General features: G+C 49.5%; 1 protein-coding gene across 1 annotated transcript in view; it reads right to left on the minus strand.

Annotated features, from left to right (window-relative positions):
* The window catches only part of TEX11 (testis expressed 11), a 1,801,876-nt gene that overhangs the window by 880,757 nt on the left and 896,258 nt on the right, over window positions 1–24,861 (minus strand). The window lies entirely within an intron of this gene.

Consider the following 24,861-nt stretch of genomic DNA (forward strand, 5'->3'; position numbering starts at 1 on the left):
TTGGAGATGACGGTCCTGAGTAAAGGCCTCTCATTTGTCCCGTCACGTGGTTTTGACCTGTTCACATGGACGAAAGATGTGCAGCTATTTATTCGTAAATTACGCTGGCACAAATTGTTCAAGAATAATGACAAACGTAAGTGTAGAGAGTTAGGAATTCCACCCGATCTATTACCAGATGTCCAACTGCTACACAGTTTGGCGGAGGACAGGTCAAAACCAGAAGGTGAGGGTCCCTTCACTACACTAACCAACAAAAGTAGAAGGATGCCCCCCCTGATGGATGTATCATGTGTGGATGTTTTCTCTCAGTTGGTACTGGAGGACCTGTCTACACTGTGCCCATCACGTTAGACTCCGAACTGTACAAGGGAGGAACGGATGGCCATCAAATCACTGAAAGATGACTCTACATGCATTATCAAACCTTCTGATAAAGGAGGTAATGTGGTGGTTATGAATCGGTTGGATTACGAAATTATGTGTCATCAAATCCTGAAGGACAAAGACAGCTATGCTGTTTTGCCCTCGAACCCAACCGACTCATACCTGACTTAATTGAAAAAGATCCTTACAGAAGCTAGGAATGACCGCCTGATCAGTGATGTTGAATATGACTTCCTCTTCCCTAAATTTCCCATCATGGCGACATTCTACAGCCTTCCCAAGGTGCATAAAGGGACCAAACCACTGAAAGGTAGACCGATAGTGTCTGGAATAGGAAGTATCTGTCAGAACCTGGGCATCTATATAGATAAAATTCTTATGCCATTTGTCATTTCACTTCCCTCCTATACAAGGGATACAACAGATCTGCTCAAGAGACTAGAAGGTATTACCATAGATGCAGATTCGTGGTTGGCCAGCATAGACGTGGAGGCGCTGTACTCGTCGATTCCCCATGAGGCAGGCCTAGGGGCGGTACAACATTTTTTGAGTATGAGGGGACAGCAGTATACTCAACACAATATCTTTGTTTTGAAACTGCTGCGATTTCTCCTCACTCATAATGTTTTCCTCTACAGTGGAAGGATTTACCACCAGCTCAGGGGCACGGCAATGGGATGCTCATGTGCGCCATCCTATGCCAATTTGTTCCTGGGCTGGTGGGAATCCACCACTGCTTTTTCTGAGGAGGGGTCGTCGAGTACCGGGAACATTTTATTATGGGCCCGGTACATCGACGACATCTTCATTATCTGGAATAACTCCAAGGAGGCTTTTACCGAGTTTGTTGGCGGGTTGAACTGTAACTCTGTGGGCCTGAGATTCACCCACGAAATAGAATGGAGGTCATTACCATTCCTAGACGTATGTATATCCAGGGGTGAATCGGATGAGATACAGACCACGATTTACAGGAAACCCACATCCACCAACTCGGTACTCCACTGGACCAGTGGACACCCCACACCGTTGAAAAAGGGTATCCCAGGTGGACAGTATTTGCGCCTGCGTCGCAATTGTTCTAATCACAATGAATTTGTTAGGCAGGCAAGAGACCTTAGACAGAGGTTTCTTTCTAGAGGTTATCCGGACAAGGTGCTGCGACAGGGCTACCAAAAAGCCATGGCAGTACCCCGCATTAATCTCCTGTCACCTAAAGAAAAAACAGATGGAGACCATAAAATTCGCCTAATCGGGACGTTCGACAATATGTCACACAGTGTTAGACAAATACTACAGAAGCATTGGCCCATTCTTCTGATGGACCCAGACATCCGGGACAGTGTCCATGACTACCCGCAGATCACGTTCAGGAGGGGGCAAAGTTTGAGGGATGTTCTAGTCCACAGCCACCTCCAGCCTGTACCGGCAAAGGGTACCTGGTTAGACCGTAGACCTCTGGGTTGCTTCAGATGTGGTAGTGACTGTGTGGCATGTGGAACCCTCAAACCGAGCAAGACTTTTGAGAGCACAAACCTACAACGCTCCTTTGAAATACGCGACTTCATTAATTGCCGCAGCAGCGGTGTAATATACAAATTAACATGCACGTGTAAAATGGAGTATGTGGGGAAAACTAAAAGGGAGCTGCGTAGACGTATAGGGGAACATTTGGGAGATATAGCGAACAAGAGAGACACAGCAGTCTCGAGGCATATACATGAAGCCCACAATGGGAATCCCAAATGTTTGAGAGCCACAGGGATTGAACTGGTTAAACAACCAGTAAGAGGAGGTGATTGGGATCGTTTACTATTACAGCATGAGACCAGATGGATTTTTAGGTTGCGGACAGTTTCACCTTCCGGACTGAACGAACAACTCAACTTTAGCTGTTTTGTCTGAGCATCCCAACCATCCCCTCAAAATATGAACCCCCAAACGAACGTCTCTGATTAACGTTTCTTATATATATAAAAATAGAAATGGAATAGGTGAATTTTACCTTAATCATGCTTCATGAGCTCTGTGAAGCGCGTACTATCATGAGCCCTGTGAAGCGCGTACTACTATGTATCATGAGCCCTGTGAAGCGCGTACTATTATAATCATTATCAATCATCGTGGTACACGCACACCGAGGCCACTGGATCAGCATTATAAATTTTATGTAGTAACATCTGTCTGTATTTACCTAACTGCTCGATTCTCATGGATCTGAGTCTTGAACTCCAGTCCCCTTATCCTTGTATCATTTAACCCGTGATCAATATGCCATAAATGCCTTCTTATCTATTGAGGTCTATATCACTAGACCGACCAGCGACTGGTTGCTGGGGACGCGCCCAGCTCCATGGCAACCAATCCTAGCTGACCGCCCTGTTACCCACAGGACGAGAGGACGCGCTCACGTCATCTAGTCTGAGCGGCGCCCCACGTGACCACCGTTGAGCGGGACCAGAGCGCATGCGCGGCCGATATGACACACGAGTCTGATTCCCAGCCTTTGCGCATGCGCATGGGTCTGAGCCACGTCAGACGCATTGAATCAATGACGCGGCACGCTAGACAGGTGAGAGCCGTATCTGGCGTTTAAATTCTGGCGGCAAGAGAGCGCGGGTGCGATTTACTGCCCGTGGCTTATCTAAGGATGCCCGTTTCTATGGTGGAGCATTACCTAGTACTCCACAAAAAGTCCACCTATGATCAGTGATGAAATTATCATTTAGCATCACTGATCTTTAAAAGCCTTTAGAGTCCTATACATCTCCCCTGATGATGCTATCTTGCTGAAATGTGCATGTAGGGAGTGGGACTAGAGTAGGGCAATTCAGGGCCAGGCGACAGGGCAAGGTTCCGGACGGGGTCGCCCTTTTAAGGACGAGTGCCCTGTGGTTAGGCTGCTATCCCCCACTAGTATCAGGGCAAGCCATAGACCACGTTTATAGGGCAAACCAGGGCCATAGCTGCACCCCGCCATCCCTACAGCAGAATAGCGCCTTCATAGGAGTCAACCAACGTGACATCATCTGGACGCATTCTGCACCCTGGACGCAGACTACTGAGTGGTAGGAGTACGGTTTATTCCTGGGTGCCGCCGAGCATTCCCCTTATTATATATTGGGTGCCGCCGTGCACAACTAACCGGTATACCGCCGCTCTGATTATTAATTGTTTATCTTTGTATTTTTGGGCCTATTATTCTAAATTATCTTTATTAAAAGTTATGTTTTAAATGTAATCAACAAATCACTAACTCCGTTATTCATGTTATTAGATTCATAGTGATTCATATCATAGGACTTTGTCCATATTTTGAATTCTCTATATATTTTCGCCACACTAAAGTTTTTGATCGCCGCGGTCAGGGACCGCGGGGATCAGAAACTGCAGAAATCGCAACAAACCGCAGGTCTGAATTGACCTGCGGTTTGTTGCGATCGCGGACATGGGGGGGTCACGGGACCCCCCTGCGCATTTAGCCGAGGTGCCTGCTCAATGATTTGAGCAGGCACCTTGTTCTGATCACTGCCGGCCGGGCGGTAGTGATCGGAACAACACATGACGTACCGGTACGTCATGTGTCCTTAAGGACTCTGGAAACATGCCGTACCGATACGTCATGTGTCCTTAAGGGGTTAAACAAAAGATTGACATCAGAGAAAGCTTCAGTTTACTCAGTCCTCTTCCCCCAAAACATGTTTCTTCAACATTACAGAGAAAAACCTTTCCACCCTACTGTCACTACCAGAGCTTTGGGACGTTCTCACAGCTCTGTTTCTCCACCCCTGTGATGATGTCACTACTAGAGCTGGGAGGCGTTCTCACTACTCTGTTTACTTCTGGTTTCTTTCACCACAGCTGTCCTTCATGTGTTTGATTTCCCTCTCTTTATATCACCCCTCCTCCTATGATAGGATGTGGATTATAGTTCTCACTTCAGTTGTGGCTCTAGCTTTGGTTTCTTCACTTGTGGCTATCAGTCCACTGGACCTGTGTTCTGCTGCAGCTAGCACTCCGGATTTTGCCAGCCTGTCCTTGGATCCGTCTTCTCTGCGGCTACAACACCTTCAGCTAAGTCTGCAGACATTGTTGTATTCCTGTTTGTTTTCTGACTGGATCTGAGGTGGCCACGGTTCCCTCCATATACTGAGTAGGGCACTGGTGGCCGTGCCCCTTCCACTATTGTAGGGGTTACAGTGGTCATTAGTCTTAGGCACGTGGGCATGCCTCGTTCCGCCTTTTGGATCCGGGCATGTGCTGTAGCAGAATAGGGAAAGCGTTGAGGGTTGGACAGGGGTCACCCTTTATCCTCCCTAGTTCTGGGTCCAGTCAGTTGCTCTGTACTGTGAATTACTATCGTTGCTCACATACACCCGTGACACCTACTCTCCAGATCACATTTCACCACCTGTGTGTAATGACCGACGTCACGCACAGGGAGGATAAAAGGGAAAGCCCTGCCCAAGGGAGAGGGAAAGGTGGTGACCCCTAACTCACCTTGCGGCTGGCACCTGACTGCCCTGACGTCCCTAGACGGGTTCCTCACCCGTGCGGCGATCATGTGCCTAAACCCTGGCTTTCCCTAAAATGAGCCCTAGATAGTGAACGGGCCGGTGGGATCGCTAGTCCGCACCACTATCACCAAGAGGAAAACACCAGGGAGAGGACAGACAAAACAGACAAACACATACACCCAGGTGGGCGATCACAATAGACCACATAGGTCCAACAGGGATCCGGAGGGTAGCGTTCTGGACCAACTACCAGAGAACGCAGCAACACAGCTCCAGAAGGTCAGAATAGATGTCCAGGCAGGAAGTTCTATCTCTGGCAACCAGAGAAGTGTGAGAGAGGAATATAAGGAGGTTTGGGAGTGCTGGACAAGGAACAGCTGAGGAGAAGGAGCTACGGATCCATGAGTGAGCCAAAAGGGTTTGCAAAGCAAACCCAGAAAGCTACCATAAAGAAAACAGCCCTATCTTAAATAGAGTGTGCAGCCAACCGCTGCGACTTCCTGACCCCGGGTATAACGGAGTCAGGCGTGGTTCTCGATACCCTCGTGACACTGTGCACTTGACCAGATCCCATCCCACCTCATCCCTAACCTCACCACACCGCTTATCCCTGCCCTAACTCATCTCTTCAACCTATCACTAAACACTGGTGTCTTCCCCTCTGGTTTTAAGCATACTACTATTGCACCTATCCTCAAAAAGCCTTACCTTGACCCATCTTCTTTGTCTAGTTATGATCCCATATCACTTCTCCCATATGTCTCAAAGCTACTTGAACAACATGTTCACCTTGTCCTGTCACCTCACCTCACTTCCTGCTCCCTCTTTGACCAGATAATCTGGCTTCTGACAACGGTAACTGCCCTTACCAAAGTCATCAACGGCTTACTAATTGCCAAAGCGGAATAACAATATCTCTTGACATCATGGACTTGTCTCACTCCTGGTTCACATCATACCTCACAGATCGACCATTTAGTGTCTCTCCCTTTCACACCACCTCTTCATCACATCCCCTATCTGTTTGTGTCCCTCAAGGCTCTGTCCTAGGACCCCTGCTCTTAAAACTCAACATGGATAAATGGAATTTATCATTTTACCCCATCTCACTCAACCCCCCCAACAGACCTATCTATCACAATCAATGGTTGCACACTCTCCCCAGTCAACCAAGTCCACTGCCTTGGAATAACCTTGATTCTACCCTGTCCTTCAAACTGCACAACCAAGCCCTTTCTACCATCTGCTGCCTCCAACTCAAAAATATCTCTCGCATCCGTGCATTCCCCAGCCAGGTGTCACGACCGCTATCCCAGCAGCAGTCGTGTCGCACCAGACAGAGGGGAAGGGGGACCCTTATCTATGGATGGGAAATAGAATGGCCACCCCTGACTAACCCTAAGCTGGCACCTGTCTGCCCTGATACCCTAGACGGGGTGTGAACCCGTGCGGCGAGCAGGATGCCTAAACCCTCACTCACCCTAACAAGACTAGACTGGGGAAAGGCCGATGGGAGAACTAGTCACCATCACTCACGTCTAGGAGAACAACAGGGAAAGACAGCAACAAACAAACAAACTATCTACAGCAGAGATAGACTTATCCAGTCACGAGCAGAGAAGGCGATCCCAAACACGACAGTCCATGCCGGGCAAGAGCTCCACAGCAACACCGTCAAACGATCTCCTTCAAAGGTCAGAATAGCACTGGAAGTAAGGACTATATCTGGCAATGACTGCAAGTGAAACTGAAACTAATATAGTAGCTGGGAGAGGCAGACAGGACTCACCTGAGAAGGATGCCTACAAACTCCCAGTCAGGACAAAAAGGTTCACAAGGCAAAACCCGGATGACATACCCTGAACCACAGAGCAAACTCACAAGCCATCGCGAGTAGCAAGTCGCTGCGACCTTCTCCTCCCAGACCTGTCTGGATAAGTCACAGTCGTGACAGTACCCCCCTTGGTACGAGGGGCCCCCGGACCCTCAAGACCAGGCCTCTCCGGATTGGAGCTATGAAAAGCCCGAATGAGTCTGTCCGCTTTTATCTCTGACGCTGGAACCTACATTCTCTCTTCGGAACCATAACCTCTCCAGTGCACCAGGTACTGAAGAGAGCGGCGAACATATCGTGAATCAACAATCTTTTCTACCTGAAACTCAAGACTGCAATCAACAACCACCGGTGGAGGCGGTAGTGGCAATGGTTCAGGAGGTTTTACATATCTCTTAAGCAGAGATCTGTGGAAGACATTATGGATCCTTAGAGTCTGAGGTAGCTCCAGACGAAAAGCCACCGGGTTAATGATCTTAATTACCCTATAAGGACCAATAAATCTCGGACCTAATTTCCACGAGGGAACCTTCAACTTGATATTTGTGGTGGACAACCACACCAAGTCATTCACCCCAAGGTCCTGACCTTCAGAGCGCTTTCTATCAGCCACACGTTTGTATCTACCACCAATTCTCCTCAAACTTTCTTGTACACTCTGCCACACTGAAGAAAGTGAAGACGCAAATCGTTCCTCCTCGGGGATCCCAGACGGCCCCCCCTCACTAAACGTACAAAACTGAGGATGGAAACCATACGCACCAAAAAATGGTGACTTATCGGTGGATTCTTGATGACGATTATTAATGGCAAACTCGGCTAACGGTAAATAAGATGACCATTCCTCCTGATTAGAGTTGAGCGAACACCTGGATGTTCGGGTTCGACGAGTTCGGCCGAACTTTCGAAAAATGTTCGGGTTCGGGATCCGAACTCGACCCGAACTTCATCCCGAACCCGAACCCCATAGAAGTCAATGGGGACCCGAACTTTTGGGCACTAAAAAGGCTGTAAAACACACCCGGAAAGGGCTAGAGGGCTGCAAAAGGCAGCAAAATGTAGTTAAATCCCCTGCAAACAAATGTAGATAGGGAAATGATGAGTTAACATAAAATAAATAAAAATTAAACAATATTAATTGGAGTGAGGTCCCATAGCACAGAATCAGGCTTCAAGTCACCCACCAATGGAGAAGGTCACTTACTATTATTTTGACCACAGCACCCAGACAAAGGAGAGAGGTCCCACAGCAGAGAACCAGGCATCATATCACCCACCACAGGAGTAGGCCACCATTTAGTTACTTTGACCCCTACACCCAGACGGAGGAGAGAGGTTACACAGCAGAGAATCAGGCATTTAGATCACCCACCACAGGAGTAGGCCACCATTGAATCAGACCCCGGCAACCATGTCAGATGGCACAAGCATAAGCTTTATATCAATCAGCACAGGAGAAGGCGACTTTGACAGACTTTGACCCCTACACCCGGACGGAGGAGAGAGGTTTCAAAGCAGAGAATCAGGCATTTAGATCACCCACCACAGGAGTAGGCCCCAATTTAATGGGACCCCGGCAACCATGTCAGATGGCACAACCATCAGCTTCATATCAATCAGCACAGGAGAAGGCGACTTTGAAAGACTTTGACCCCTACACCCAGACGGAGGAGAGAGGTTTCACAGCAGAGAATCAGGCATTTAGATCACCCACCACAGGAGTAGGCCCCCATTGAATCAGACCCTGGCAACCATGTCAGATGGCACAACCATCAGCTTTATATGAATCAGCACAGGAGAAGGCGACTTTGAAAGACTTTGACCCCTACACCCAGATGGAGGAGAGAGGTTTCACAGCAGAGAATCAGGCATCATATCAACCACCACAGGAGAAGCCACCATTTAGTTACTTTGACCCCTGCACCCAGGAAGAGGAGAGAGGCACCACAGCACATATTCTGGCATCATATCAGCCACCACAGGAGAAGCCACCATTGAGTTACTTTGACCCCCGCACCCAGGAAGAGGAGAGAGGCACCACAGCACATATTCTGGCATCATATCAGCCACCACAGGAGAAGCCACCATTGAGTTACTTTGACCCCCGCACCCAGAAAGAGGAGAGAGGCACCACAGCACATATTCTGGCATCATATCAGCCACCACAGGAGAAGCCACCATTGAGTTACTTTGACCCCCGCACCCAGGAAGAGGAGAGAGGCACCACAGCACATATTCTGGCATCATATCAGCCACCACAGGAGAAGCCACCATTTAGTTACTTTGACCCCTTCACCCAAACAGAGGAGAGAGGTTCCACATCAGAGAATCAGGCATCATATCAACCACCACAGGAGTAGGCCACAATTTAGTTTATTTGACCCCTGCACCCAGGAAGAGGAGAGAGGCCCCACAGCACATATTCTGGCATCATATCAGCCACCACAGGAGTAGGCCACAATTTAATGGGACCCCGGCAACCATGTCAGATGGCACAACCATCAGCTTCATATCAATCAGCACAGGAGAAGGCGACTTTGAAAGACTTTGACCCCTACACCCAGACGGAGGAGAGAGGTTTCACAGCAGAGAATCAGGCATTTAGATCACCCACCACAGGAGTAGGCCCCCATTGAATCAGACCCTGGCAACCATGTCAGATGGCACAACCATCAGCTTTATATCAATCAGCACAGGAGAAGCCACCATTGAGTTACTTTGACCCCTGCACCCAGGAAGAGGAGAGAGGCCCCACAGCACATATTCTGGCATCATATCAGCCACCACAGGAGAAGCCACCATTGAGTTACTTTGACCCCCGCACCCAGGAAGAGGAGAGACGCACCACAGCACATATTCTGGCATCATATCAGCCACCACAGGAGAAGCCACCATTTAGTTACTTTGACCCCTGCACCCAGGAAGAGGAGAGAGGCACCACAGCACATATTCTGGCATCATATCAGCCACCACAGGAGAAGCCACCATTTAGTTACTTTGACCCCTGCACCCAGGAAGAGGAGAGAGGCACCACAGCACATATTCTGGCATCATATCAGCCACCACAGGAGAAGCCACGATTGAGTTACTTTGACCCCTGCACCCAGGAAGAGGAGAGAGGCCCCACAGCACATATTCTGGCATCATACTAACCACCACAGGAGAAGCCACCATTGAGTTACTTTGACCCCTGCACCCAGGAAGAGGAGAGAGGCCCCACAGCACATATTCTGGCATCATATCAGCCACCACAGGAGAAGCCACCATTTAGTTACTTTGACCCCTGCACCCAGGAAGAGGAGAGAGGCACCACAGCACATATTCTGGCATCATATCAGCCACCACAGGAGAAGCCACCATTTAGTTACTTTGACCCCTGCACCCAGGAAAAGGAGAGAGGCACCACAGCACATATTCTGGCATCATATCAGCCACCACAGGAGAAGCCACCATTTAGTTACTTTGACCCCTGCACCCAGGAAGAGGAGAGAGGCACCACAGCACATATTCTGGCATCATATCAGCCACCACAGGAGAAGCCACGATTGAGTTACTTTGACCCCTGCACCCAGGAAGAGGAGAGAGGCCCCACAGCACATATTCTGGCATCATATCAGCCACCACAGGAGAAGCCACGATTGAGTTACTTTGACCCCCGCACCCAGGAAGAGGAGAGAGGCACCACAGCACATATTCTGGCATCATATCAGCCACCACAGGAGAAGCCACCATTTAGTTACTTTGACCCCTGCACCCAGGAAGAGGAGAGAGGCACCACAGCACATATTCTGGCATCATATCAGCCACCACAGGAGAAGCCACCATTTAGTTACTTTGACCCCTGCACCCAGGAAGAGGAGAGAGGCACCACAGCACATATTCTGGCATCATATCAGCCACCACAGGAGAAGCCACGATTGAGTTACTTTGACCCCTGCACCCAGGAAGAGGAGAGAGGCCCCACAGCACATATTCTGGCATCATACTAACCACCACAGGAGAAGCCACCATTGAGTTACTTTGACCCCTGCACCCAGGAAGAGGAGAGAGGCCCCACAGCACATATTCTGGCATCATATCAGCCACCACAGGAGAAGCCACCATTTAGTTACTTTGACCCCTGCACCCAGGAAGAGGAGAGAGGCACCACAGCACATATTCTGGCATCATATCAGCCACCACAGGAGAAGCCACCATTTAGTTACTTTGACCCCTGCACCCAGGAAAAGGAGAGAGGCACCACAGCACATATTCTGGCATCATATCAGCCACCACAGGAGAAGCCACCATTTAGTTACTTTGACCCCTGCACCCAGGAAGAGGAGAGAGGCACCACAGCACATATTCTGGCATCATATCAGCCACCACAGGAGAAGCCACGATTGAGTTACTTTGACCCCTGCACCCAGGAAGAGGAGAGAGGCCCCACAGCACATATTCTGGCATCATATCAGCCACCACAGGAGAAGCCACGATTGAGTTACTTTGACCCCTGCACACAGGAAGAGGAGAGAGGCCCCACAGCACATATTCTGGCATCATATCAGCCACCACAGGAGAAGCCACCATTTAGTTACTTTGACCCCTTCACCCAAACAGAGGAGAGAGGTTCCACATCAGAGAATCAGGCATCATATCAACCACCACAGGAGTAGGCCACAATTTAGTTTATTTGACCCCTGCACCCAGGAAGAGGAGAGAGGCCCCACAGCACATATTCTGGCATCATATCACACACCACAGGAGAAGGCCTCTTTCAGTGATTTAGGCCTTTGGACCCAGACAGAGGAGAGAGGTCAGAGATTAGCTTCATATCCCCCAGCACAGCAGAAGACCGCTTTATTTGACTTAGGCCTCAGCACCCAGACAGAAGACAGAGGTAGCATGGCAGAGGTTATGGCTTCATGTCACCCGTTAGTTTAACCGGCCACTTTCATCTGGTTAGGCACCATTTAGTTACTTTGACCCCTGTACCCAGGAAGAGGAGAGAGGCACCACAGCACATATTCTGGCATCATATCAGCCACCACAGGAGAAGCCACCATTTAGTTACTTTGACCCCTGCACCCAGGAAGAGGAGAGAGGCACCACAGCACATATTCTGGCATCATATCAGCCACCACAGGAGAAGCCACCATTGAGTTACTTTGACCCCCGCACCCAGGAAGAGGAGAGAGGCACCACAGCACATATTCTGGCATCATATCAGCCACCACAGGAGAAGCCACCATTGAGTTACTTTGACCCCCGCACCCAGGAAGAGGAGAGAGGCACCACAGCACATATTCTGGCATCATATCAGCCACCACAGGAGAAGCCACCATTGAGTTACTTTGACCCCCGCACCCAGGAAGAGGAGAGAGGCACCACAGCACATATTCTGGCATCATATCAGCCACCACAGGAGAAGCCACCATTTAGTTACTTTGACCCCTTCACCCAAACAGAGGAGAGAGGTTCCACATCAGAGAATCAGGCATCATATCAACCACCACAGGAGTAGGCCACAATTTAGTTTATTTGACCCCTGCACCCAGGAAGAGGAGAGAGGCCCCACAGCACATATTCTGGCATCATATCAGCCACCACAGGAGTAGGCCACAATTTAATGGGACCCCGGCAACCATGTCAGATGGCACAACCATCAGCTTCATATCAATCAGCACAGGAGAAGGCGACTTTGAAAGACTTTGACCCCTACACCCAGACGGAGGAGAGAGGTTTCACAGCAGAGAATCAGGCATTTAGATCACCCACCACAGGAGTAGGCCCCCATTGAATCAGACCCTGGCAACCATGTCAGATGGCACAACCATCAGCTTTATATCAATCAGCACAGGAGAAGCCACCATTGAGTTACTTTGACCCCTGCACCCAGGAAGAGGAGAGAGGCCCCACAGCACATATTCTGGCATCATATCAGCCACCACAGGAGAAGCCACCATTGAGTTACTTTGACCCCCGCACCCAGGAAGAGGAGAGAGGCACCACAGCACATATTCTGGCATCATATCAGCCACCACAGGAGAAGCCACCATTTAGTTACTTTGACCCCTGCACCCAGGAAGAGGAGAGAGGCACCACAGCACATATTCTGGCATCATATCAGCCACCACAGGAGAAGCCACCATTTAGTTACTTTGACCCCTGCACCCAGGAAGAGGAGAGAGGCACCACAGCACATATTCTGGCATCATATCAGCCACCACAGGAGAAGCCACGATTGAGTTACTTTGACCCCTGCACCCAGGAAGAGGAGAGAGGCCCCACAGCACATATTCTGGCATCATACTAACCACCACAGGAGAAGCCACCATTGAGTTACTTTGGATTTCTGACCCCTGCACCCAGGAAGAGGAGAGAGGCCCCACAGCACATATTCTGGCATCATATCAGCCACCACAGGAGAAGCCACCATTTAGTTACTTTGACCCCTGCACCCAGGAAGAGGAGAGAGGCACCACAGCACATATTCTGGCATCATATCAGCCACCACAGGAGAAGCCACCATTTAGTTACTTTGACCCCTGCACCCAGGAAAAGGAGAGAGGCACCACAGCACATATTCTGGCATCATATCAGCCACCACAGGAGAAGCCACCATTTAGTTACTTTGACCCCTGCACCCAGGAAGAGGAGAGAGGCACCACAGCACATATTCTGGCATCATATCAGCCACCACAGGAGAAGCCACCATTGAGTTACTTTGACCCCCGCACCCAGGAAGAGGAGAGAGGCACCACAGCACATATTCTGGCATCATATCAGCCACCACAGGAGAAGCCACCATTGAGTTACTTTGACCCCCGCACCCAGGAAGAGGAGAGAGGCACCACAGCACATATTCTGGCATCATATCAGCCACCACAGGAGAAGCCACCATTGAGTTACTTTGACCCCCGCACCCAGGAAGAGGAGAGAGGCACCACAGCACATATTCTGGCATCATATCAGCCACCACAGGAGAAGCCACCATTTAGTTACTTTGACCCCTTCACCCAAACAGAGGAGAGAGGTTCCACATCAGAGAATCAGGCATCATATCAACCACCACAGGAGTAGGCCACAATTTAGTTTATTTGACCCCTGCACCCAGGAAGAGGAGAGAGGCCCCACAGCACATATTCTGGCATCATATCAGCCACCACAGGAGTAGGCCACAATTTAATGGGACCCCGGCAACCATGTCAGATGGCACAACCATCAGCTTCATATCAATCAGCACAGGAGAAGGCGACTTTGAAAGACTTTGACCCCTACACCCAGACGGAGGAGAGAGGTTTCACAGCAGAGAATCAGGCATTTAGATCACCCACCACAGGAGTAGGCCCCCATTGAATCAGACCCTGGCAACCATGTCAGATGGCACAACCATCAGCTTTATATCAATCAGCACAGGAGAAGCCACCATTGAGTTACTTTGACCCCTGCACCCAGGAAGAGGAGAGAGGCCCCACAGCACATATTCTGGCATCATATCAGCCACCACAGGAGAAGCCACCATTGAGTTACTTTGACCCCCGCACCCAGGAAGAGGAGAGAGGCACCACAGCACATATTCTGGCATCATATCAGCCACCACAGGAGAAGCCACCATTTAGTTACTTTGACCCCTGCACCCAGGAAGAGGAGAGAGGCACCACAGCACATATTCTGGCATCATATCAGCCACCACAGGAGAAGCCACCATTTAGTTACTTTGACCCCTGCACCCAGGAAGAGGAGAGAGGCACCACAGCACATATTCTGGCATCATATCAGCCACCACAGGAGAAGCCACCATTTAGTTACTTTGACCCCTGCACCCAGGAAGAGGAGAGAGGCACCACAGCACATATTCTGGCATCATATCAGCCACCACAGGAGAAGCCACGATTGAGTTACTTTGACCCCTGCACCCAGGAAGAGGAGAGAGGCCCCACAGCACATATTCTGGCATCATATCAGCCACCACAGGAGAAGCCACGATTGAGTTACTTTGACCCCTGCACACAGGAAGAGGAGAGAGGCCCCACAGCACATATTCTGGCATCATATCAGCCACCACAGGAGTAGGCCACAATTTAATGGGACCCCGGCAACCATGTCAGATGGCACAACCATCAGCTTCATATCAATCAGCACAGGAGAAGGCGACTTTGAAAGACTTTGACCCCTACACCCAGACGGAGGAGAGAGGTTTCACAGCAGAGAATCAGGCATTTAGATCACCCACCACAGGAGTAGGCCCCCATTGAATCAGACCCTGGCAACCATGTCAGATGGCACAACCATCAGCTTTATATCAATCAGCACAGGAGAAGCCACCATTGAGTTACTTTGACCCCTGCACCCAGGAAGAGGAGAGAGGCCCCACAGCACATATTCTGGCATCATATAAGCCACCACAGGAGAAGCCACCATTGAGTTACTTTGACCCCTGCACCCAGGAAGAGGAGAGAGGCACCACAGCACATATTCTGGCATCATATCAGCCACCACAGGAGAAGCCACCATTGAGTTACTTTGACCCCCGCACCCAGGAAGAGGAGAGAGGCACCACAGCACATATTCTGGCATCATATCAGCCACCACAGGAGAAGCCACCATTGAGTTACTTTGACCCCCGCACCCAGGAAGAGGAGAGAGGCACCACAGCACATATTCTGGCATCATATCAGCCACCACAGGAGAAGCCACCATTTAGTTACTTTGACCCCTTCACCCAAACAGAGGAGAGAGGTTCCACATCAGAGAATCAGGCATCATATCAACCACCACAGGAGTAGGCCACAATTTAATGGGACCCCGGCAACCATGTCAGATGGCACAACCATCAGCTTCATATCAATCAGCACAGGAGAAGGCGACTTTGAAAGACTTTGACCCCTACACCCAGACGGAGGAGAGAGGTTTCACAGCAGAGAATCAGGCATTTAGATCACCCACCACAGGAGTAGGCCCCCATTGAATCAGACCCTGGCAACCATGTCAGATGGCACAACCATCAGCTTTATATCAATCAGCACAGGAGAAGCCACCATTGAGTTACTTTGACCCCTGCACCCAGGAAGAGGAGAGAGGCCCCACAGCACATATTCTGGCATCATATCAGCCACCACAGGAGAAGCCACCATTGAGTTACTTTGACCCCCGCACCCAGGAAGAGGAGAGAGGCACCACAGCACATATTCTGGCATCATATCAGCCACCACAGGAGAAGCCACCATTTAGTTACTTTGACCCCTGCACCCAGGAAGAGGAGAGAGGCACCACAGCACATATTCTGGCATCATATCAGCCACCACAGGAGAAGCCACCATTTAGTTACTTTGACCCCTGCACCCAGGAAGAGGAGAGAGGCACCACAGCACATATTCTGGCATCATATCAGCCACCACAGGAGAAGCCACGATTGAGTTACTTTGACCCCTGCACCCAGGAAGAGGAGAGAGGCCCCACAGCACATATTCTGGCATCATACTAACCACCACAGGAGAAGCCACCATTGAGTTACTTTGACCCCTGCACCCAGGAAGAGGAGAGAGGCCCCACAGCACATATTCTGGCATCATATCAGCCACCACAGGAGAAGCCACCATTTAGTTACTTTGACCCCTGCACCCAGGAAGAGGAGAGAGGCACCACAGCACATATTCTGGCATCATATCAGCCACCACAGGAGAAGCCACCATTTAGTTACTTTGACCCCTGCACCCAGGAAAAGGAGAGAGGCACCACAGCACATATTCTGGCATCATATCAGCCACCACAGGAGAAGCCACCATTTAGTTACTTTGACCCCTGCACCCAGGAAGAGGAGAGAGGCACCACAGCACATATTCTGGCATCATATCAGTCACCACAGGAGAAGCCACGATTGAGTTACTTTGACCCCTGCACCCAGGAAGAGGAGAGAGGCCCCACAGCACATATTCTGGCATCATATCAGCCACCACAGGAGAAGCCACGATTGAGTTACTTTGACCCCTGCACACAGGAAGAGGAGAGAGGCCCCACAGCACATATTCTGGCATCATATCAGCCACCACAGGAGAAGCCACCATTTAGTTACTTTGACCCCTTCACCCAAACAGAGGAGAGAGGTTCCACATCAGAGAATCAGGCATCATATCAACCACCACAGGAGTAGGCCACAATTTAGTTTATTTGACCCCTGCACCCAGGAAGAGGAGAGAGGCCCCACAGCACATATTCTGGCATCATATCACACACCACAGGAGAAGGCCTCTTTCAGTGATTTAGGCCTTTGGACCCAGACAGAGGAGAGAGGTCAGAGATTAGCTTCATATCCCCCAGCACAGCAGAAGACCGCTTTATTTGACTTAGGCCTCAGCACCCAGACAGAAGACAGAGGTAGCATGGCAGAGGTTATGGCTTCATGTCACCCGTTAGTTTAACCGGCCACTTTCATCTGGTTAGGCCCCGGCGCCCAGACAGAGAAGAGTTTCATTCAACTGTGGGTTTCATAAAATTTGTATCAAATAAAGAAGTGGCCCGTAGCACAACAAGACATGTTTTAGGCAGTTAATAAGGACTACTCTGCACAAGGGAGGGACAGGTCCTGTGGGATCCATGCCTGGTTCATCTTTATGAAGGTCAGCTTGTCCACGTTGGCTGTGGACAGGCGGCTGCGCTTGTCAGTAATGACGCCCCCTGCCGTGCTGAATACGCGTTCAGATAAAACGCTGGCCGCCGGGCAGGAAAGCACCTCCAAGGCATAACATGCTAACTCTGGCCACGTGGACAATTACGAAACCCAGTAGTTGAATGGGGCCGAACCATCCGTCAGGATGTGGAGGGGTGTGCAGACATACTGTTCAACCATGTTAGTGAAATGCTGCCTCCTGCTAACACGTTCCGTATCAGGTGTCGGTGCAGATAGCTGTGGCGTGGAGACAAAACTTTTCCACATTTCTGCCATGCTAACCCTGCCCTCAGATGAGCTGGCCGTGACACAGCTGCGTTGGCGACCTCTTGCCACTCCTCTGCCTTCACCTTCCACCTGTTCCCCTGTGACATGTGGGAATGCTCTCAAGAGCGCCTCTATCAGCGTGCGCTTGTACTCGCGCATCTTACGGTCGCGCTCCAGTTCAGGAATTAAAGTGGGCACATTGTCTTTATACCGGGGATCCAGCAGGGTGGCCACCCAGTAGTCTGCACACGTTAAAACGTGGGCAACTCTGCTGTCGTTGTGCAGGCATTGGAGCATATATTCGCTCATGTGGGCCAGGCTACCCATGGGTAAGGACAAGCTGTCCTCTGTGGGAGGCGTATCGTCATCGTCCACCGTATCCCCCCAGCCACGCACCAGTGATGGGCCTGGGCTGCCACCCCGCTGTGAACTTGCGTCATCCTCGTCCCCCTCCACCTCCTCCTCCTCCTCATCCTCCTCGTCCTCCAGTACAGTGCCTTGGCTGGCGACTTGTGAACCTGTCCTCTGCTGCTTAAACAAACCTCCCTCTGAGCCACTTCGAACAGACTGGCCCGAAAGTGTTAGAAACGAGCCCTCATCCTCCTCCACCTGGGCCACCTCCTCTAACATCATTGCCCTAAGTGTTTTCTCAAGGAGACATAGAAGTGGTATTGTAACGCTGATAACAGTGTCATCGCCACTTGCCATGTTGGTGGAGTACTCGAAACAGCGCAGCAGGGCACACAGGTCTCGCATGGAGGCCCAATCATTGGTGGTGAAGTGGTGCTGTTCGGCAGTACGACTGACGCGAGCGTGCTGCAGCTGAAACTCCACTATGGCCTGCTGCTGCTCGCACAGTCTCTCCAGCATGTGCAAGGTGGAGTTCCACCGGGTGGGCACGTCGCATATGAGGCGGTGAGCGGGAAGGCCGAAGTTCCGCTGTAGCGCAGACAGGCGAGCAGCGGCAGGATGTGAACGGCGGAAGCGCGCACAGACGGCCCGCACTTTATGCAGCAGCTCTGACATGTTGGGGTAGTGGTGAATGAACCTCTGCACCACCAAGTTCAGCACATGCGCCAGGCAAGGGATGTGCGTCAAACCGGCTAGTCCCAGAGCTGCCACGAGATTTCGCCCATTATCGCATACCACCAGGCCTGGCTTGAGGCCCACCGGCAGAAACCACTCGTCGGTCTGTTGTTCAATACCCCGCCACAACTCCTGTGCGGTGTGGGGCCTGTCCCCCAAACATATGAGTTTCAGAATGGCCTGCTGACGTTTACCCCGGGCTGTGCTGAAGTTGGTGGTGAAGGTGTGTGGCTGACCGGATGAGCTGGTGGAAGCAGTGGAGGAGGAAGCCGAGTAGGAGGCGGAGGCTACAGGAGGCAGAGAATGATGCCCTGCGATCCTAGGGGGCGGAAGGACGTGCGCCAAGGAACTGTCCGCCGGGGGCCCAGCCGCCACTACATTCATCCAGTGTGCAGTTAGTGAGATATAGCGTCCCTGGCCGTGCTTACTGGTCCACGTATCTGTGGTTAGGTGGACCTTGCCACAAATGGCGTTGCGCAGTGCACACTTGATTTTATCGGACACTTGCATGTGCAGGGAAGGCACGGCTGTCTTGGAGAAGTAGTGGCGGCTGGGAACCACATACTGCGGGACAGCCATGGCCATCAGCTTTTTGAAGCTGTCTGTGTCCACCAGCCGGAATGACAGCATTTCAAAGGCCAGCAGTTTAGAAATGCTGGCGTTCAGGCCAAGGGCTCGAGGGTGACCCGGGGGGAATTTGCGCTTCCTCTCTAAGGTTTGAGATATTGAGAGCTGAACGCTGCTGTGTGATATAGTGGAGACGCTAGTTGACGGTGGCGGTGGTGGTGGTGTCGGTGGCACATCCTCTGTTTGCTGCTCGGCAGGTGGCAACATTCCTCTCGAGGCGGAAGCCGAGGCAGCAGCGGTAGAGGGAGCAGGGGGAGCCTCAGCGAGTGCCTGGTTTTTAAGGTGTGTACCCCACTGCAGTTCATGCTTTGCATGTAGATGCCTGGTCATGCAGGTTGTGCTGAGGTTCAGAACGTTAATGCCTCGCCTCAGGCTCTGATGGCAGAGCGTGCAAGTCACTCGGGTCTTGTCGGTAGGACATTGTTTAAAGAAGTGCCATGCCAGGGAACTCTTTGAAGCTGCCTTTGTGGGGCTGGGTCCCTGTTGGCGATGTCCAGTAGCAGGCGAACTCTGGGGGCGGCGGCTCGTCTGCTTTGGCCCCCTGCTCCCTCTTTGGCTTCGCTGTTGTCTCGGTCTCACCACTACCTCTTCCTCTGAACTGTGAAAGTCATCGCCACGACCTTCAGTCCATGTGGGGTCTAAGACCTCATCGTCCTCTGCATCGTCTTCCACCCAGTCTCCCTCCCTGACCTCCTCCTGTTCAGTCTGCACACTGCAAAAAGACGCGGCAGTGGGCACCTGTGTTTCGTCATCATCAGAGAGTCGGTGACTCTGCTGTGGTGGTATTCCCATGTCCTCTTCATCTGGAGACATAAGTGGTTGTGCGTCAGTGCATGGTATGTCTTCCTCCACTGGGGAAGGGCTAGGTGGACGCCCATGGGAAACCCTGGAAGCAGAGTCTTCAAACAGAAGAAGAGACTGCTGCATAACTTGTGGCTCAGACCGTTTCCCTGATATGCTTGGGGGTGATGTGACAGACTGATGGGCTTGGTTTTCAGGTGCCACCTGTGCGCTTTCCGCAGAAGACTGGGTGGAAGACCATGTGGTGAACGTGCTGGAAGCACTGTCGGCCACCCAATCGATTAATGCCTGTACCTGCTCAGGCCTTACCATCCTAAGAGCGGCATTGTGCCCCACGAGATATTGCGGTACATTCTGCCGGCTAGTTGAGGGAGTTCGTTCCCTACTGTGTGCGCCTGGGGCCGAACGGCCACGTCCTCTACCAGCAACAGAGGCTCCACGGACACCACCACGACCGCGTCCTCGTCCCTTAATAGTATTTTTCTTCATTGTTGCGATTCAACTCGCACCACAATGAAATATATTATTTTTTATAAGCAAAATCCCCTCACTGGAATACTTTCAGTCTTTTGACTGTATGGATTACAGATGGAATGACTGTTATATGTGAGTACCGCTTTCTTTGACAGATTCTAGTATGGGTACATATATGTTTTCCCAACCCCAGCACATTAGTTTGCTAATTCCAGATGTATGAAACGCAGGCCTAACTGTATCTAGTATATTGAACGCCAGATAAACTAACTTGGCCTTTTTTAAATAAAAAAAATTCCCTCACTGGAATACTTTCAGTCTTTTGACTGTATGGATTACAGATGGAATGACTGTTATATGTGAGTACCGCTTTCTTTGACAGATTCTAGTATGGGTACATATATGTTTTCCCAACCCCAGCACATTAGTTTGCTAATTCCAGATGTATGAAACGCAGGCCTAACTGTATCTAGTATATTGAACGCCAGATAAACTAACTTGGCCTTTTTTAAATAAAAAAAAAATTCCCTCACTGGAATACTTTCAGTCTTTTGACTGTATGGATTACAGATGGAATGACTGTTATATGTGAGTACCGCTTTCTTTGACAGATTCTAGTATGGGTACATATATGTTTTCCCAACCCCAGCAAATTAGTTTGCTAATTCCAGATGTATGAAACGCAGGCCTAACTATATCTAGTATATTGAACGCCAGATAAACTAACTTGGCCTTTTTTAAATAAAAAAAATTCCCTCACTGGAATACTTTCAGTCTTTTGACTGTATGGATTACAGATGGAATGACTGTTATATGTGAGTACCGCTTTCTTTGACAGATTCTAGTATGGGTACATATATGTTTTCCCAACCCCAGCAAATTAGTTTGCTAATTCCAGATGTATGAAACGCAGGCCTAACTGTATCTAGTATATTGAACGCCAGATAAACTAACTTGGCCTTTTTTAAATAAAAAAAATTCCCTCACTGGAATACTTTCAGTCTTTTGACTGTATGGATTACAGATGGAATGACTGTTATATGTGAGTACCGCTTTCTTTGACAGATTCTAGTATGGGTACATATATGTTTTCCCAACCCCAGCACATTAGTTTGCTAATTCCAGATGTATGAAACGCAGGCCTAACTGTATCTAGTATATTGAACGCCAGATAAACTAACTTGGCCTTTTTTAAATAAAAAAAAAATTCCCTCACTGGAATACTTTCAGTCTTTTGACTGTATGGATTACAGATGGAATGACTGTTATATGTGAGTACCGCTTTCTTTGACAGATTCTAGTATGGGTACATATATGTTTTCCCAACCCCAGCACATTAGTTTGCTAATTCCAGATGTATGAAACGCAGGCCTAACTGTATCTAGTATATTGAACGCCAGATAAACTAACTTGGCCTTTTTTAAATAAAAAAAATTCCCTCACTGGAATACTTTCAGTCTTTTGACTGTATGGATTACAGATGGAATGACTGTTATATGTGAGTACCGCTTTCTTTGACAGATTCTAGTATGGGTACATATATGTTTTCCCAACCCCAGCACATTAGTTTGCTAATTCCAGATGTATGAAACGCAGGCCTAACTGTATCTAGTATATTGAACGCCAGATAAACTAACTTGGCCTTTTTTAAATAAAAAAAATTCCCTCACTGGAATACTTTCAGTCTTTTGACTGTATGGATTACAGATGGAATGACTGTTATATGTGAGTACCGCTTTCTTTGACAGATTCTAGTATGGGTACATATATGTTTTCCCAACCCCAGCACATTAGTTTGCTAATTCCAGATGTATGAAACGCAGGCCTAACTGTATCTAGTATATTGAACGCCAGATAAACTAACTTGGCCTTTTTTAAATAAAAAAAAAATTCCCTCACTGGAATACTTTATGGCTTTTCACTGTATGGATTACAGGTGGACTGGTATTAGTAGGGGTGACACAAGCACACCCAAGTCCCTGATGTAGGATTTCTATGGCACAGACCACTATTACAAGTGATTAATGGACGTTGGGAGAGATTGTGCTGCAGCACTAGTCCCAAGATAGCCGCCGCCTATCAGCCCAGTAACATGTGCCACAAAATGGTCTGCACAACCTTTAAAAAAAATAGCCTTGGACTGTGCTGCTAAATCGCTATTGGTCTGAATCCCAGGTGTAGATGTCTGACTTGTTTGGAGCTTTGGAATGCACACTGTGGCAGCTTCTGCTGCAGCACTACAAGTCGCAAAATGGCGGCCGGCGGTCAGCCCGGGTACATGTGGATGGAAAAATCACTCTGGCCACTCTAAAAATAGCCAATCCCTATCAAAAAAGCAGCTCAGCTGCAGTTGTTCAGATGAATCACAGGTGGAGGAGAGAAATTTGCTTCCAGTTATTCAATTATCCCTGCCTATTCTCGCCCTAGCATCAGCTGCGTCTAACCCTGTTCTATTCACATCGGGAGTGAGCACGTCCCGACGTGCGCACAAGCTTATAAGAGGCTGAGTCACATGCTGCACTTGGCCAATCACAGCCTTGCCAATAGTAGGCATGGCTGCGATGGCATCTTAGGGCAAGTAGTATGATGCATGTTGATTGGCTGCTTTGCAGCCTTTCAAAATGCGCCAAAATACATGCCGAACGATGAACCCGAACCCGAACTTTTACGAAAAAGTTCGGGTTCGGGTCCGTGTCACGAACACCCCAAAATTCGGTACGGACCCGAACTATGCTCGAACTGTTCGCTCAACACTACTCCTGATTTTTGGAAACAAAGCATCTCAAATATGTCTCTAGTTTTTGATTGGTACGTTCAGTCTGACCGTTGGACTGTGGATGAAAAGATGAAGAAAACGACAGATGAACCCCTAAACGAGAACAAAAAGCTTTCCAAAATTTAGAAACTAATTGGGTACCACGATCCGAAACAATATCGGAAGGGACCCCGTGAAGCTTCACGATGTGGTCAATAAAAACCTGAGCCAGTGTGTTAGCATTAGGCAATGTGGCAAGAGCAATAAAGTGCACCATTTTACTTAATCTGTCAACAACTATAAGAATAACAGTCTTCCCCGCTGATACTGGTAGATCCGTAATGAAATTCATTGATAGGTGCATCCAAGGCCTGTTGGGGATGGCCAGAGGTAAAAGACGCCCTGTCGGACGAGTATGATCTACCTTAGAACGAGCACAGGTAGCACATGCAGACACAAAATTCAACACCTCCTGGCACCACTTAGGCCACCAGAACCGACGAGACACTAATTCAGAGGTTGCCCTACTACCTGGTTGTCCTGCCAGTATGGAGTTATGGTGTTCTTTTGGTATCTCCAGGCGTAAATTTTCTGGCACAAACAGTTTACCCGAGGGGCAGGAGGCCGGGGCGTCCCCCTGAGCTTCCAACACCCTCCCCTCCAAACCTGAGTGTAATGCAGAGACCACCACCCCTTTTGCAAAATGGGCTCTGGTACATCAACATCACCCCCTCCAGGAAAACTTCGGGACAATGCATCCGCCTTAGTATTTTTTGCCCCCGGGCGATAGGTTATTACAAAATTAAACCTAGTAAAAAATAATGACCACCGAGCCTGTCTAGGGGTGAGACGTTTAGCAGACTCTAGATATAATACGTTTTTGTGATCAGTAATCACCGTGACGGGATGAACCGCCCCCTCCAAAAAATGACGCCACTCCTCAAAGGCCAACTTAATAGCCAAAAGTTTCCTGTTGCCAATATCATAGTTCCTTTCTGCAGTAGACAATTTCTTCGAAAAGAAAGCACACGGACGCCATTCACCAGGGGACGGGCCCTGAGATAGTACCGCTCCCACCCCCACCTCTGATGCGTCAACCTCTACAATAAAAGGAAGCAAGACATCTGGCTGTACGAGAATAGGGGCCGAGGTGAATCTCTCCTTCAGAGATGTAAAGGCAGTTTTGGCTGCATGTGACCATTTGGAAAAATCGGATCCCTTTCGGGTCATGTCCGTCAGTGGTTTGACCACCAAGGAATAGTTCTTTATAAACTTTCTATAAAAATTGGCAAACCCCAGGAAGCGTTGCAATGCCTTCAGGTTCTCAGGCAGATCCCAGTCCATAATCGCCCGGACTTTCTCTGGATCCATGCGGAAACCTGAATCTGACAACACATACCCCAGAAATGGTAGTTCTTTTACGGCGAACACACATTTCTCTAATTTAGAAAACAATTTGTTGGCC

Source organism: Bufo bufo, chromosome 8 (assembly GCF_905171765.1).
Source record: "Bufo bufo chromosome 8, aBufBuf1.1, whole genome shotgun sequence".
Classification (NCBI taxonomy): domain Eukaryota; kingdom Metazoa; phylum Chordata; class Amphibia; order Anura; family Bufonidae; genus Bufo; species Bufo bufo.